We start from the raw sequence: 17,682 nt of genomic DNA, 5'->3' as shown, positions 1-17,682 counted from the left end.
CACGTGTGAGCGAACCGTTGCAAAACCAGAACGCCCGCATTTCTCTTCTCTTTTTCCCGCCTTGCACGGCGATAACCGCAGGAGTTATCATTGTCCAACTGGCTAGCGGTTGAAAAAAACTCGGTTTTGTGGGAGAAGGTCGCGAGATTCTATCGGTTTTGCGTGGGTGCAGCTGTTGGGGCCTTTTTTTATTTCTCACTATCGACTCCAGGCATGCTCACATCGTCACTCTCGTTCGGTTCCATAGTCGTAACGCGGACGCACGTGCAATTTAACCGGCAATTAGTACCACGTTTCAATACGTCTCGATTATTACGCGAACGTTGATATTAATTACACTGTAATTAAATTTAATTTATACCGCGTATATAGCGAGATACTAGAGACGCAGAAGTACATGATCCATGTAATACGTTCTGGAGGTAATTAATGCCGGTGTTAACGATGCTTCCGGGCACGAGTACCTTTGCATGTTTAAGTAACGCCAAATGATTTCCATCTCCCGCGCAACTCGACTTTTAATTAATGGACCACCGGCACGTGGGCTTTATTACGATCACGCGCGAGAGAAAGTGTCTGTTTTTGCTCGCGTCGCGCGATGAGAACTTATTTAATCTGCAAATTAAATGCTAACGATAAAAGCTTTCTCATTATTTATATTTAACAACCAGTAATGCAATATTAATACATTTTACTCAACTCTATCTCAGCTCGAAATTAATTTATAAATGCTGATTTATTAACAACTACGTAATCTTTTATCTAATATTGACCCAGTGATACCACGCGTCCGAAATATTGATAAGAACTTTCGATCTCGGTTTAGTTCTCACAAGGATGTCCATATTTATATTTAAAAAATGGTTCTCTTTTAAATTATTTATTTCTTATACTACGTTATGACTAAGAATAATCAGATCTTCGGATACTTCACGTGAACCAGAAGAGCATTCATCCGCGATTAACAATGATTAAATTTCGACGTTTTTCTCAAACGATCAGGAGAAATGTTTTTACCGTCCCAGTACGTTTAATTTTTTCCCGCGAATTAACCCGGAACGATCGAATCGCGAGCAAAAGACATAAAAAACCTTCTATTCATGCGAGTTCGTTGAGATAAAACGATTCGACGATGTCCGTCTATCGTTAACGCTTAAGAGGGTTGCAGGATTTTGCGTTTAAACGTTATGATACGCCGCGAGCTCTGCCGGATATTCTTCCGATCTCTTCCTTCCAAGCTCGAGGAAGAACAAGCAAAAAATTAAATCTATCGGTGGCGATAAATGGAATCCGACCGTCGGAATGGCGCGCTTTATCGCGTCTCCAAAATTTATCGTCGCGGAATGGCTCCAATGGATATCTCTATCGGTTGCGTCGCGGCTGGAAAATACGAATCGACAATTGTTATTATTGGCTGCTTGCGCGTCGCGTGTTGTCAGGACGCTTTATGCTCGCGGGAAGACACTTTTGGCACAAATACGCGCGTTTCCGTTACGACCTTGTGTTATTTAAAGAGTACCGTTGAAACGAGCAGAGATGCACGATCGATTTTTATTTGCCGGTCCATTGGCACACGCGCTTGCAAAAATCCGGTTACATGGACCGAGGTGAAACACTAGTTCCACACTGCTATCTTGTTGTTTCACGTTTTTCCAAAAATGTTCTTTTTATATTTTTTATTAGAATACAGAAAATAGAACGGAAACTTTCGACGACGGCTGAAATAAAAAAATTCAATCTTCAAGAGAGAAAAATGTAGAAATTATTAAAGAGTGAGAAAAATACAGTATATATAGCCCGACTGAATGTTTAATCGTTGCTTTCAGCGATAAGCTTCCATGCCATTTTTAATTATGTAATTACCGTCTAATGGGGTAGTAACCTCCTTCTTACTGTAATCATTGTAAATATCCCGGTATCAAACGAACGACACTTTTACCGTAATTAGCGGAAAGTTTCGCCGGCAAATATTATTCTTCCCTATGGCGTTCACATAAACTTAAGAAAAATTCATTGCAGCGAATGGCAAAAACTTGTTTGCAAGGAAGCTCCTTATCTCTAACGAAGTACCTCTGGGAAAACTTAGCCTGCTAGCGGTATTTGAATTTAGTTCCTCCGAGAGATGCGGAAATTAAAATTAATAGGAACTGTCCTCATTGGTGACCCGAGAAGCGTGCAGAAAAATTTTGACGCTGCCTCGAAGGGCTTAGCATCATAATTATAACACAGTAAATGAAATAAATGTTCACAAAATATATTTCTACGTGATTCTCACGGAGTAACTCTCGTAATATGATTTATATTTCAAGACGTCGCATTGAACAAATTTACAGTCTTGTATTCGAACAAACATCATTTTATTATCAAACACATGTAAAACCACATTTAAGAAAATATCGTGATTCTAGAGAAAGAAATTTAATGGTCTCTTTCATTAATAACATATATTAATCTTGAGTAGACTTTCGTTTGTTTCCGTACACCATCTCGGCAAGAAGCTTAAGGTTTACGGCATAAAAAGAAAAGAAAAGCAAAGAGCTTTCCGCCCGCCTCGGAGGGCATTCGTATGAATAAAAAGTAACAATAATTTTAATTACCCTTAAAGTAAAGTAGCCGCAACCGGCGGTCCGCCGGTAACGAATCTCGCCAAGTTGTTCGTACAAGACGGGGAGGGGTGGTCGCTCGAGCAGATAAAAGTGGTCCCGTTAATAGCACGAGACAATGTAACGCGGGAGGATAATACCAATTAGGCGGCAGGACTAGCCAGTCGGCAGCGCCCTGCTGGATAAGGTTATTTATTTGACGGGTTAATTTATTCCGGATAAAAAGAGCTCAGCCGGCGAAGCACTCTCTTCGCCGGATGCACGGCCTTAAATTAAAACCTCCCTTTCCCCCTTCGCCCCAACCTTCAATACGGCCCCCTGATGCAAGAAACATTGCTTTCGCTATCTCGCGCTCGCTATGTTTCACGAGTGCGCCACGTTAAGCCGCGCTCATGACGTACAGTCTTCCCTGCTTCGACTACTGTCGATAGATTAATTTGAATACTCCGAATCCTTCGGGCACATTTGCGGCTTCCGCAAAGGAAGCGAGTAATGGGCTGGCTGGCTAGCTGGCTGACTGGATGGAATTGTCAATAGGTTCGCGCGATGCATTCTCGGAGCAATTACGAGGTATTGTTCGTTTCGCGCGAAATTAAACGTGTAAAGTAGCCTTCCAGCGGGCTGCGTTATACGTACCGGCCATTGTTAATACAAGTAACGCATCATTGGATCGTGAGATTAGAATATTCACACCGCCATTAATCTCGATCCGTTGTTACGTGCTTTTCGTTAGATTATGCATAGTTAGTCCAAATTGGATATGTTGCGCAAAGTGGGAATATACAAGTGATGTAGATTATGCAACAGTTCCAGTAATAGCAGCCAGATATGTAACGCACAAGAGAAAGAGAGAGAGGGAGGAAGAGGAAGAGAGGGAGAGAGACCATTATCCTCGCAATAGCCTGTACACATAATCGTTATGCATCTCGGTTGAAACGAACGTACCAACAGCATTACCTCGCCAAACCAATCACTGACGAAGCACAGTCCGAGCGCAGAACGAACCGTATCGTTGAGCGAAGCGGCGATAATCACGTCTCGAGGCGAATATCGTCTACGATTCTTCGCTTCTCTCTCCCTATCCGCACGTCTCCGTTTCTTTCCCGTTCACGCGGTCCGTCATTAATACCGAGCGACCGATAACGACATTAGGTACAGAAACATAGAAGTGTTCCTCCTTCCTTCGGTGGTAGTGGGCACTTCGTAACGGAGAAGCCTGAAGAAGGAGGGAGACGAATGGAAGGAGACGGACGTATCGGATGTATCGCGGGACCATGACGTAGAGAGTGAAGGAGAACGCGAGGAGAAGAAGGGGAAGAGGATGGGGAGCCGTATCACACGCGAAGAGGCAGAGACATGTATGTGGCCGTGGCGTGATAGCGTCGCGAAACTCGCCCTGCGGAGCAGGCAATACAAACAGTCCACGTCCGCCCTGTCCGCTTCTAGAGTGTCTCACTCGTTCGTCCACGTCCGTCCCGTTCGTCCGTTTCTCCCCATGGATTTCGCGCGACCTATCCCCCGATGTCACGTCGCGTCGTGGAATAATAAACGCGCGCTATTGTGCACGTAGGTGTGGACCGCGTGGCCGGGCGAGTGACAGCGTGTGTTCGGGCGCCCGGGGAAGTACCCGCATCGTTGACGTCGAGAGCTCGTCGCCTTACGAAGTCTTTAACGGCGACACGTGTTCGTTTTTGTTGCAGGCGGAACGTCGACGGAGCCCGCTGTGAATATCGCGAAGGAGAGAGTGCCACCAAAGGAGAAACAGCCGATAAGCGTTCGACGGTGTCGAAGCACGTGCTGTTAACGAGTTCAAAAGACCCGGTGAGAGTCGCGATGATCATGTAATCGATCGATCTCGCGACGACACGATGTCATGCTGTTGACGTCGCGTCACTTTGGCGATATTTGCTCCGAATCCGGCACTTAGTTCGCGTTGACCTCGTGCGCGCTCCGTGCGAGCGATTTCAGGCGATTCACCCGGCGCAGAAATCGTTCGACGTGTGTTTCAAAGTGTCGCTCGTAATCCGCGTTGTTTTTAACGGAGTTAACGCGCTCTCGGTGCGCACGCCCGCTTGTGTGTGCGTATGTGGGTGTTCGGTGGGTATGTGTCGGTTTACGAACGCGCGTGCAGCCCGATATTCTGTGTGTGACCGACTAAAGTGTCAGCGTGGATACAGCCGACGTCACCTGTTGCTGGCAATTAACGAATGCGTCGTGCTCCGAGGTCGGCTTTATGAAAAGCAAACCGGATCCTTGGAGCGGGTGTTACAATTTACGGTTGAGCCCATCGGTATCCCTGACTTCTGCCTCATGAGACTGCAATCACATGTCGGTGAGTACCTGATAAGAAATTTCACAATACGACCAGTTTGATCCGGGAACGATTATAATCGACAATTCCGCGAGAATTGATCGTTTTCGACCATAAATTCGTAATGAAAGATGCGCTTCATTAGTCAGGGTGCTACTACCAGGAAAAAACCTGGAAAAATCTGGAGTTCTCAGAAAATTTGTTTAAGCTGGGAAAAAGCAGGGATTTCTCGGGGGACTTGATTGAAAATCGAATTTTGAATGGACATTTGTCCATGCCAGATTATCGCGTTGTCCATAGACAAATATTGTGTGTTTGACTGAATTTTGTTTTAATAATATTTTCTTCAATACGAATTATAGAAAAGAAAGAAATAGAGAAATTCAGGATGTTTTTACTTTATTTTTAATTAATTTTAACACACTTTTTGCACAATAAATATATATTCATTTGCAAGATATATTTAAAAATACTTTCATTTTACGTAGAGTTTTTAACAAATTGTCTGGAAAATCAGGGAATTCTCAAGGAATTCTTTTTCGGGTTTGAGTTAGACACCTTGTTAATATAAATGTCAAAAATCACTCAATAGTTTGCATGGGATGAAGCAAGGGGACGATTACACTATATTTAATATTCAGAGCAAGACAAATAACTTTCTTTGGGTTTTTAAAATGCATTATATTATACTTGTCTATGTCTAAATACATTATTTTATTATCTTTATATTTTACACTTATATATCCGACGATATTTAATGTAGATATATATTTTCTAAATGTTATATACGATATAACGATGCCATAAAGCTGCGAAAACTTGCGATATTCTTGCAAATATTTGTGATATTTCATGTCGTAAAATGCAGTTGACACGATAATAACAAATCAGTACATGGCATTCGCACGCAAATAGTCCGAATGCAAATGCCGCGTTGTTATCTAATCGGTTTTGGTTTACGCAAGAGTTTGCGCTCACACTATGCGAGCCGCCGCCACCGCTGCTGCTTTTATCGTGAAAAGCTCTACTTCATTTTCAGCGTATAAATATCTTATTACATGACGTCACATTTTTTGTTCTTTTCTCAAACTTACAAGCGTGCAAAAATATTTATCGAAACCTTAAACTTTACCCGTTACGTCACGCAATGTGACGTCCCGTAAAATGATATTAAAACTCGTGCCAGCAGGAATAACTGTGAAAAAGTTTCTCAATGAATAAAGATCACAGTGTCGTCTAATGCCTAAAAAATTAATTCGTTAACTAGCAGCAGTTTTCGTACTCGCGAAATTTCTCCTACTTTCTGATGAACTTTTCCGACTTATGACGTATGTAGCGTAGCTTCACCGCGGCGCGAAATTATTCCAGCCGATGCAATCTCGTTAGGTCGTCGTTTCGGAGCTCCTGAGATCCTACTACATCGCTGTAAGGTTGCCAATATCAACTCAACATACCGTAACGATGCGTGCGGATCAATAAATTTCGGCCTTGCTGGTATCTCTTGTTTGATGTGTTCGTTATACAATTCCGCACCGACCGCTTGCTACAAATCCCTTGACGGGCATTGTAGTTTCCCTAAAAGCACGACGGTTATATGAGCAATCCAGGATGCCGTCTCCCTTCTTTCTCTCTCCCTATACACGTCTCTCTCTCTATCTTTCCTCCACCCTTCTTGTCTTTGTCCCTCCCTCGGTTTCATATTCGCCTTCCCCCCTCGTTTCCATCGAATTACCGTCCGATCGATAACTTTGGCCAGCGTCTCGAAGTGACGGCTTTGAAATTGATTCGTGCTGGCAACCAAGCCGGCAATAGGAGTTTCAAGGAAATGCAAATACGGCCTTGAACTCCACATGATACAACTGGGCTTAGGCCACGTAAGCCTCGTTGGAATGGATGCCAGACGGACTTATAGTCTGACTTAACTCGGCCTTTATGGGTCGAATGCACGCCGTTTTACGTTTATTACGCCTTACCTACTGATCTCAATGTTAACGCCAAGTCGTGGTTGGAACTTGCCCGGAGGTTGAGGGCAGTTCCGCGCCTCCCACGGTCGACGATAAAAAGCTTGCGCGACGAAAGTTCGAGAGAAGGTACGCCAGCCGTCCTCGAACTCGCTCTATAGTCGATCGCGAGTCGCCCCGGTTAGTTTATTCGCGCGACGGCGGCATTACAAACGGCATCGCAGATGTGATCGATGCATCGCCGACGGCTATAAAGCACCGCGACTGCGTTATTATCCACCCTGCGCCAGATTTTACGTTTGTAATGACACGCGGCCACTATCTTTTTTTCAACGGCGGCAGTGGAAATCGGTCGACGATGACGACCGGGGGAATGCAGCGCGCGGCATCGGTGTCGGATAGATACTAGATACGGCAGAGCGCGTCGGTAAACCGATCGATCGACATTTATGGCCCAAATACACGTCGTTTCTCGTTATTAGTTGTGACAGGCGATCTCGATGCCGGGCGAGTTTACACATAATTCCGCGTCATACGTCGCACGGCTCGGATTTATCGGATGTAACGGAGTTTCCATCAGCGGCGGCGGTGCCGAGCACACCGAAAGGGCGCGGCGAGGAGTTCGGGAAAAAAAAGCACTCCGCGTTTACTGCCCACCTAAAACCGGCAGCAGTAAACCGGGCGATAGCCGACTACGGACGCGTTTTATTCGCCCCGGAGTAGCTTTCTTTGTAGCTGCAAATGTAAATGGAAGTGAATGGGCAGGGGACGCGACTTCTCGCGCGCGCGTTAATAAGAAACGACCGCGGTAGCCTTAAGTTTTCTTCGCGTAACGCGACTGGAGTGACATCAAGTAAACGTATATAAATCGAAATGAAAGGAATAAGTTCGAGAATTGATTTTACCGCGTTAATTTGACTCTTTTAAATAGTTCGATTGATTTTTCGCGTCGCTCTGGGGTCAGTATTGCAAGAAAAAACGAGAATCAGTTTTCGAAACTTTGGTTTCATATTGACCCTGCAAATTCCGTTTAATTAAATAGGTTATCGTCTTACTTTGTTGCTACAAGTGATAATTTAACGCCATTCAATCTATGTTGAATTGTCCTTAAAAAAGACTTCAGAATTATTTAATATTGTATTCGAACATTTGATTATCTCAAAATATTCTACCTGCATTTAATCTCTTAAACGCATATAATAAGGACATATTAATTTAATAAAGATTAACAGGCAAATATAATTATTGGATAGGTAAAACAATAAATTTTATTTCCCCGTAATTCCTTTTTTCATTGGCGTTGGAAATATGTATGTAAAATTTATATCTGTATGTCTGGAAACATATGATCTATCACTGACCGTGTTCCGGTATCCTGCATCCTCCCTTCTGGTTTCCCGATTTAGCATCCTGTTCCTGGCTGTTCTGTCGTAGCATTCCGGATACTAGCTCATGGCACTGACATTCACGTAGATACAGCTCGATCGGAGAAACGCGTGTTAATTAACGTGATGCCGATGGAAGCCTAGTCAAATATTTCAAGAGCTGACGGAATATTTTGTGTAAATATAATGTAACACTCTGCTGCGGAAAAGTAAGACGATGCATGAGAAAACCGAACAATGAGCAAAAAGTATTACGTCATCTCTCGTCAATCGCTTACCATCGTGGCCCCGCCACCGAGCGGCCGAGTGATCAAAACAATCAACGCTTTCAAAACATTGCGGACTTTCAAGGCGGTCAAACATATCGTTATGCGCTGCGTAGTTTACCGCGTATTTCTATTACGTTTCGAGCTAGCGAACGACACCGTGGCTACACACGTCAGTGCATTATTTATCACTCCTGTCAGATGATTGAAATATCGTCGACCGTTGAAATATTTAATCAGACTCTCATCGGCACCGCTTTATTTAAAATAGTTATCTTTGATCGAATTGTATCTACATAAATATCAGTGTCAGTGCCACGACGGAGTAGCTAGAATGCTGAATCGAGAAACCAGGAGAAATGGAGGACGCAGAAAACTGAGATACAAGCGATACGTTATATATTTTTAAGGTATGTCACAACATTTATCATTATAAGGCCACCATTTTTAACGGACATTTGACGAACCGACAGTAGGGAAATACACGAGTCGAAATTCAAGTTGGCATTCATAGTTTATCATTATTTAACAAATATATAGCTTCATGAAGTGTCCGATTACTTGTTAGCTTGTACCTGTGTATTTATTATAGTTTCATATAACGAGAAACATTGATGCAAATAAGTGTATGATAGTTTATAATTACGAATTTGTAATTAATTGTGTTCTTAATAATAAATATCCTAAATAATTGACAGTTATAAATACCGGTCTTAAAATCTAATATAAATCTCGTAAATATCGATTTTTATGTCTAATAATGCTTTTCGAACTGCGAAACTGCTTCGATCTTGTTTATGATAGACGTTTTCTTTTTATTTCTGTTTAGTCTTGTTATTGTATATAAAATCTAAATTTAAATCTCTATTGGTAAATACACAGCATTATTGAATATTTATATCTGTTATATTTTTATCTTCATAGCTTCTTATCAGCTCTTTTGCTGACTGAAAGTTTAGAAATAAAAATTTAAAATAAAATATTAAGTGCTGATAGATTAATTATAGAATCAAATATTAAATAATTCTGAAATGAGAATTTTTTAAAATTCTCTATTTAGAGAAAATGACAGTAAGTAATCATTTGTATCATTAAAAGGTAGAAAAATAGCTTGTACAATATTATATCTCGAGATTCTTCATTGGTCATTCTAGTTTGACGGAATTTACAGGATTAATGTAAAATCAACATTTCGATTCGGGAAATTCATAGTAAAGACGAAACGACGTTAGTCAAATTTATTGAAGCACTATAAATGCAAAATTGGAACGATTGATACGGAAGATCCAGATTAACAATATCGTAAGAGGACACATGTTTAGATACGCAATTCGATTCAGTCCGAGGATAACAATCCCTTTCGCATTTCGTACTTATACCTGAGAGCGCGCATCAACGGTATGCTTCATTGCCGGAAGGACACATTAGAACACCGCGTTTCTACAAACAACTGAGACTTAGGACGAATACACACTATAAATCTGAAGTAACTATAAAGCCTCACGCTCTACCGCTGAGGGAGAGTTAAGTGAAGCCGTAAACCCATGAGCCCATGAATCCGTAATCCCATGGTCAGAGTTTATGGTTGGCTCCCACCATATTTACGGCTATCTCCTAAGTGTATTTGTGCAGATTAGAGGCACATAGTTGCCTTCATAAAGTACGTACGATTAACTACGCTTGGGGGACTGATTCGTCCCAGAACTGACATTCGCGTTACCAGGATGCACCGATATTATATTTCGCATAATCTTTTCCCGATAATCTGAAACTCGGACGTAACCTTACGCTAGCGAGTGGATATACGATGAAACGATATTACACGGGAAATTGTTTGGGGATTTTAGAATTTAGTTAGCTTTATTTCAGTCTCATTTTTTTTTTTTTGGTACAGTGAGAATACGCGTATTAACAATAGCGCGTAAATATTCTCGAAGATATTCACGCGATAAACTCGAAATATACAACATGTGCCTCTGTGTGAAATACGAAATCTCGTTAAGGTCACGAATGTATACGTTTCGTTGATTAAACATTCGGATTAGAAGTCTATTTTCTTTTGCGGCGGTACGGCACCACTATCTCATTTTGCCCGGTACAAACACAAATAGCGACACTACACATATCTCGGGGCTTGATTTCGCAAATCTCGTTGTTCTGGAGATCAGTTGCATATGCATTTAATAATTATGGCGCTTGGCACCGGCCGCTTATATCCGCCGCGTTGGAAGTTTAAAGCAACGACCGACCGATAACGTTCCCTCGGAACTACGTAATCTTATTTGAAGCCGGGTGCTCTAATTACCGCGGTTGCTACCTGTGCCACGAAAATATGATTCCGCCGACCATCTCGTGTTTCCATCTCTCCACTGCTTTTATACGCCCGTCCGGCAATTACTCTAATTATTTTTATCTCTTTATTCCTCAAAGATCTTTCTGTTCAAACTTCGCCGACGCGATTCTGTTGTACGTTGCAAAAACGTTCTCTTTATTCACGCGTTAATTACTCATTTATAAACACAAAAACGAATACATCTGCCAATATGAAAAAAAAAGTTCATAGCGGATTTATCTTTGACGTTATGTCGATGACACGTAATGTTGTTCATAAAACTGTCAGTCCTATCTTAATAATTCGGCGATATCGAATTAAGGCCTGGTTTTTCGTTTTCTGGTTAACTTGTGATTTATACTTAAACCGATGACAATGCAAACATTGTGTTTTCCTATATTTATGGTTAATTATTAAACTTTGTAATAATAATTTTTAAAGTTCAGTGATTAATCATGAATAGAAAAGTAGAATTTTTACGTTATCATCATGTTAAGCTTAAACCACAAGTTGATGAGAAGATGAAAAACCGGGCCAGTGATAGTCAAGCTGCTGATTCGCCCGCTAACAGACGAAGAACCACGCGAAGCACGTGCAACGGGCGGAGGCGAACGTATTTTCTTCTCATTATTATAATGCACAGCATTCCTCGTGAATAAGGTCGATATGCGAAGCTTGTTTGGCTACGTGAGTGGTACACATCGCGTTATTTATTCGGGAGCAAGCACGATATAATTATCGCAGTTCAGTAATGCGTTCGGGTAATGACTCGCGCGATTTAATGGAATTATTATTATAACTCGGTGAGCTAGGTCCGTTACCATGAAGGAACGAGGACGAAATAGCGACCTCGAGTAATTCGCGGGCGCGCGCCCGGCCGCGCGATATTACCGCATTTTCGACGATGCTACGTACGCGCACACGAATCCGTAAATAACTTCGACGCGAGCAATGCGGCGAGATTGCGTTGCTTCGAAGGCTTTCTTCCGAAACGTCGCGGCCAGTCGAAGCGCGCAATGATGATCGTTAGTGTCACCGCGGAGACGAACGCCTGACACTCGCTTCACCTGGCGGCGCTCCAGATCTTTGGCCCGCGCGAGCGTCTCAATTATTTTCGACCGCTGTCGCTGGATCCGTTTTGACAACGGCGCGTATATTATGTGCGCGGCCGTGGTGACGCTTCGTTTCTCCGCATGCAGAAGTCACAATGCGCGGCGATCGATAACGGATGGCGTGGTTATGTCAACAGAAACCGCTGTTACAATTGGAACTGCATTCACCGCGTCGTGTATTGCTTCTAATAATAGTTGATGAATAAAATATATATTTTTGATAAATCTCCTTATACACACACATACACACACACACACAAGGATCGGTAACAAAAGATATTACCGCGCGGTATTGTCTTTCAACACGGCGCTGCTACTTTGTTCGAATCGAACTCGCATCCATGTCTGAAATTTTTAAACGCAGTGCACGAGAAGTTACTCGAAGATTTACAAAGAACAGTACCGAGCCTCGTTAATGATGCATAGTGTTTTCCGATAGTTCGTCTATAAACTTACCTCCACGTGGCTTAGCATGTTATGCCCCATCGGGCTCTTCAATTAACCATCATGCTTCTTTTAATATTATAACAAATCGAAGTAGTCTTCCTCGAGCCAGCTTGACGATGTTACGACGACGCGGGAGCCGTCTCTTCTTCCACCGACACCGCTCATAATCATTTAAGCGCAATTGCGAATTAAACGCGCATCAATATTCCGGGCGGCGGGAGGGATCGTCAAATTTGACGTCGATCGTCCGATCGCGCGCGCGCGACACGTACCATCCATTTGGGTTTCCGCGTAATCTTTCAGACAGGCCGAAAGGAAGGACGTCGCTTCTCTCTCCTTATTTCCGCGCGCGCACTCGATTCCGCGGATCGATGAGCGTGGAAATGGTATGGCAGCGGGCGACGGCCGCGGGGGTTTCAATACCAGGTAGAAAATGGGCGCGTAATTAATTCAGTGGATACGAATCGATTCCGGTCGGTTCACTATACTCGGTGAACCGCCGAGACACGTTAGGGGGCTTCCGTGCCGCGGCGTGTTGCGTCGTGGAATTTCGTATCGCGCCGGAAACTCGTGCACTTTTTCTAATTGCTGGAGACGATTTAATCGACCGAGCCTCGTAACTTATGAATGGTGTTCGTGCCGTCTGCTCCCCGTTCTTACGGCCGAGAGCTCACGGAGGAGGAGAAGAAGCAGGAGGTAGAAACCCCGCTGCATATAGCCGCCGCCGCTGCATCCTTGGCGCGGCCCGGTGCGCGCGCTCGTGCAGTTTTAAACACATAATTGGCTTTGGCTTAAATACCATTTCGTCCGCCACCGTAAATACAAGATCGGTGGATATATTTTACGAAAGGTCAGTCCGGTCTTCGATATGTATGTTCTTCGTAACGCGACGATAAAAGAAATATCGGCCGCCGCTTATCTCGTGAGGAACTCCGACGATTCTCTCTCTCTCTCTCTCTCTCACGCGCAGTAGCGAGCTTGTTACTTGGCGGTATTGCGACGAAGAGATCAAGGTTAACGTTCTTGCAGTTGCATAATTTACCGCGGTTTTGCCTAATCATGGACACGTGGATTACGAATGTAAGTAACAGCGTTCTACCGAACGAGTGACCCGTCAGGTTTAGAAATATTCGTAAAAAAAACTTCGTTGCGAAAACGCAGAGTAAACGTCCGAAATTAATCACCGAAAACTATCTGTCGCCGAAAGTCGCGTATACTTAAACGGTTGTGCGTCTATCATTTAGTTTAATATTCTTATCGATCAGGAGCCGTCGTTGGTTGAAGCGAATGGATGGTGGCTCGATCGATCGCACGCGAGATCCCACGATTGTGTATGCTTAATCCGGATATAAATACGAGATTATTCCAGTGATTAGCGCTCGGGTGTCTGTAACGGCGGCCGATTCGCTGTGTAGCCGCGCGCTCAACTCGCGTGCATAATTAATGCCGCTCGAGCGCGAGAGTACGTTCTCGCTCGCAGCGTGATCAACTTGTCCATATCTAAGGATAATCTCAGAGCACTCGAAGGAGTAATGGACGAGGCAATGATCGTACTTGACCTTATCGGGTCAAGCTGCGCGATATTGCCGCCGACCTCCGGAGTAACGTTTTAAATTATGGATTGCGTCCGTAGGCTACTATACATGTGTTTTCCCGCATTTGTAATGTTGCTCGCGTCGCGAACTGATAAAACCATCGGGAATTGTTGAAGGAGGAATAGAGAGAAAACGATACAATTGTGCAATGTCGCGAACACTTTGCCCGCTGACATCATTTTGTCACTTCTGATTATCATTTTGTAACATCGTGTTCTAACGACAGGTTCGCTCATTCAATTTATTTTCTGCGTAGCGAATATTTCGAGAAAAAGAGAGAGAGAGAGAGAGAAAACTCTATTACTTGCTGCAACTTTCCGATCTTCCACATTAAGTGTTTTCAAATCTAATCGATTTATTCGTCGTAACAACCGACACGACTCGACGGTAATTTCGCATCGCAACGGCCTTGAGCGCTTTAATTCGCATAACGAATACCGGATTGGCCGATAAAGCCGGATCGTACTTGCGGAGCGTACGATAAAGAAGTAGATTAACGATCCCGTTTCTTTATACGACGCCGGAGTTTCAGATGATTACGGGAAGCCTAGGATGTTGGGTAACACGGAGGCTCGACGATATCGTGAGTCACGGTAACGATAACTGCACGGATGCCGGCACGACGAGAGCGCCGTATTGAATTGCAATCTTCAGAAATGGCGTTTCGGCGCACCGGTGCGCGCTACCGTAACAAGATTAGCGAGTTTCAAGCAGCTAAACGTTACCGTATTCTCCTTTCGACGCGATCCCTCGTGTAAATTCCATGTAAAATCGAACATGAGCATTTTGCATTGTTCACCGTTCTACAAAAGCGTCGTAATGTGGCCTGCGCGAGCCATCTTATTTACCCGTGAATTTGTATATCAGTCTGAAAATCGGAAATCATTCTACGCGAAACAAATATCGTCAAATTGTCACGTAGTCGCTCACTTCTGCTTTCGTATATAAAAGTTGGACATCTAATGGAGCTTTATCTTTTTATTATTTCCACAGAATTTTTACGCGGTATTACATTTCCCGTGCTCTCCTTTTTATCACCGACAAATTTAATATCTAGAAATATGTAATAATCCGGAAATTTTCTCTCCGCACTCGTACTTTCGTAATAATGACTTATACATATGACAAGCTACGCGTATTTCCCATCCGCACACCAGTGAAGAAAAAATTTTCTAGTAAAAATATAATTCTATCTACACCTTTATTACATCGACTATACCTTCATTAGATTTATGGCGAATGCATAACGTCTGCCGGAAGATCCGGTTCTCGTAAGTCTCTCACGGACTATACATTATCGATGAATGTAGAGGAAACTATTGGAATTCGCGCAATTGTTCAATTTATGGCGAAGTGATCCTTAAGCCGACAAAAAGCCGGCTGAAAGAGGTCGCGATATTAATATTCCTGGAAACGCGATTGGTTCGATTTAATCTCGACGAAACTGGAACAGTGACCATATCGATCTTGCGGGATCGATGCGCATACGTTATGCATTGACGTTGACACGCCGTGTCAATCCATTCGGCGGGCACTTTGATATGTCACGGTAGGTCGTTATTGATTATTAAATTCTCCGACCATATGTACTTCATTTTTTTCTGAATATTCTACATTGTTTGTTATTTCTGTGTAACAAACAAGCGTGCTCTGTGACGCGAGCGTTTCGCATTTCGGATTATAAGGAATTGTGTGGGTGCAGGTATTCGCTACGACTAATAATAGCAATAATAATCATAACGCTAATAATAAGAGTAGTAATAACAGAGTAATAATAATAACAACGGTAATAATAGCAATGTCAATCAACAATAGCAACAATAGCTGCAGTAGTCGCGGTCGCAGCTGTTAACGGTGATTGCTTGTTTGTTAATAGACGGCAAGTAATAGAATTTAATAGTTCGTATCGCGGGAACGTTGGGAAATCGTTCGATGGTTTGTTAGCTGCGCATGACTATATGGAATTGCGTTCGCGAATGCAATATGCGGTGTCCACGAATGCGCATACGACACACACGGGGAGCGAACGTAGGCTCGCTTTGTAATTAGTTTAGACAGAGGTGTTGGTCGGAGATCGCGTGACGTGTTGCTCGCACGTTTTAATTGTTAGGGTGGCTCCAGCATTTAGGCAAGTCTTGATAAGTAGGCGGGTCAGGGTAGGGCGCGATAACGAACTGCAGGGGTCCCTTCGGTGTGAAACACCCGCTCTCTCGGATATTCCGCATCGATGCACGTCAGGTGCGTCGAAGACGTTCATGCCGATGCATAAAGTCCACGCAATTGGCTTATCGATCGAATTCGATGAAATTTGCATGAGCGGGTTGATTTAGATTGTCTTGGTAATGGTGCAATCGCTGTTAACATCAGTTTACATCTCGCATAAGTTAACGAGTTTGACAATGCGAAGTGCATCCTTCTCCGCGTGGCAGATATCTCTCTGACGCAATCTTCGAATAATTGCGTCCACATATGGTACGTGGACGAGCGTAATGTGTCATCTATAGATTTATTGATTGCGCGTACAAGTCGGTTAATATCACAAATGTATCGATTTCCATTTATTGGACATCTAATTTTTCTGCTAATTATTTTGTGTCGTTGATGCGTCGTGCAAAAATATTGCTTCAATTACGAAATGTAATTAGTGAGGAATCTCATAAATTCATAAATGACACATAAAGTGGGAAACATGAGAAGACCCATTTCATAAAACCCGACCCGGAACTCGCCGTGTTCGCAGCGTCGAACAACGATCGAGCAAGTTTCATTATTTACGCGATGCGTGAGTAGGTAGGCAGGCAGGAAAAATTTATTTTCCTACCTTTCGAGTGACACTACCGACGGCATCGCTCCGGGCAGGATTCCGCCACCTGATTGGCGTTTTTAATTTTCCATTCATCCGGGTGTAGCATAGCCCGCGGGGCATCCGACGTTTTACGTGCAAATCCAACGGTGCACTCGCGCGCGAGTTGCTCCGATTGTGTTGGCGCGCGCTTAAACAGTCAGTATCTCCATAGTACATCCTGTAACCTACGTGGTAGCCTGTCCTTTCGAATAGGTACATCGATTGTTTCATGCGCGAACGATGATGAACCCAATTCCGGATTTCGTCGGACGTAACTTTACTCGAGTAGATGTATCCACGAAATTCACAATAATCACTTTTACGCGATTGTAGTTTTTCCGTGGCGGCTCTCATCTATATTTTCCTTATCTGCCACCGACGCATCGTCGATATCATTTCGGGAGAATTTCAATGAAGACAAATCTATTTTACAATGTAATTTCGGCAAGAGTCTATTATCGCTAAATGCGATTCCTTCGTTACTGTATCATCACTTCATGATGATAGGATTATGAAAGAATAAATGGGGACTTCATTAAATATAACGAAATTTCCATTTGCTCGGAACTCGATGTCAGTCAAATGTGAGTTATATTCAACGGGGAAGTGACGAATCGTATTTATATGTTACCAAACACAATCATTGCAATATTCATCAAGTAATAACATACGTATTTGTAAAGCAACATTTGTTTACGATATTATTATTGTTAATCACCTCATTGTGTAATATTATTAGTACTATTAACACTTTCAATTATTGCGTTAGGTTTTGCTTTCATTATATCTATTTTTAACTAACTTGTCGAAGCAATATTCGCTCTT

At 43.0% G+C, this 17,682-nt stretch overlaps 1 protein-coding gene across 2 annotated transcripts in view; it reads left to right on the top strand.

Moving 5' to 3' along the window:
• Positions 1 to 3,992: 3,992 nt before the first annotated feature.
• LOC106742530 (CUGBP Elav-like family member 2) overlaps positions 3,993 to 17,682 on the top strand; it is a 575,750-nt gene continuing 562,060 nt past the window's right edge. For both annotated transcript variants that reach the window (XM_014615554.1, XM_014615555.1), the window contains exon 1: positions 3,993 to 4,935. The gene's annotated coding sequence lies outside the window, so the exon portion shown is untranslated. The remainder of the gene's footprint in view (positions 4,936 to 17,682) is intronic.

The sequence above is a fragment of the Dinoponera quadriceps genome, unplaced genomic scaffold (assembly GCF_001313825.1).
Source record: "Dinoponera quadriceps isolate SergipeBrazil2010 unplaced genomic scaffold, ASM131382v1 scaffold113, whole genome shotgun sequence".
Taxonomy (NCBI): Eukaryota; Metazoa; Arthropoda; class Insecta; order Hymenoptera; family Formicidae; genus Dinoponera; species Dinoponera quadriceps.
This window is presented reverse-complemented; position numbering and strand designations above follow the sequence as displayed.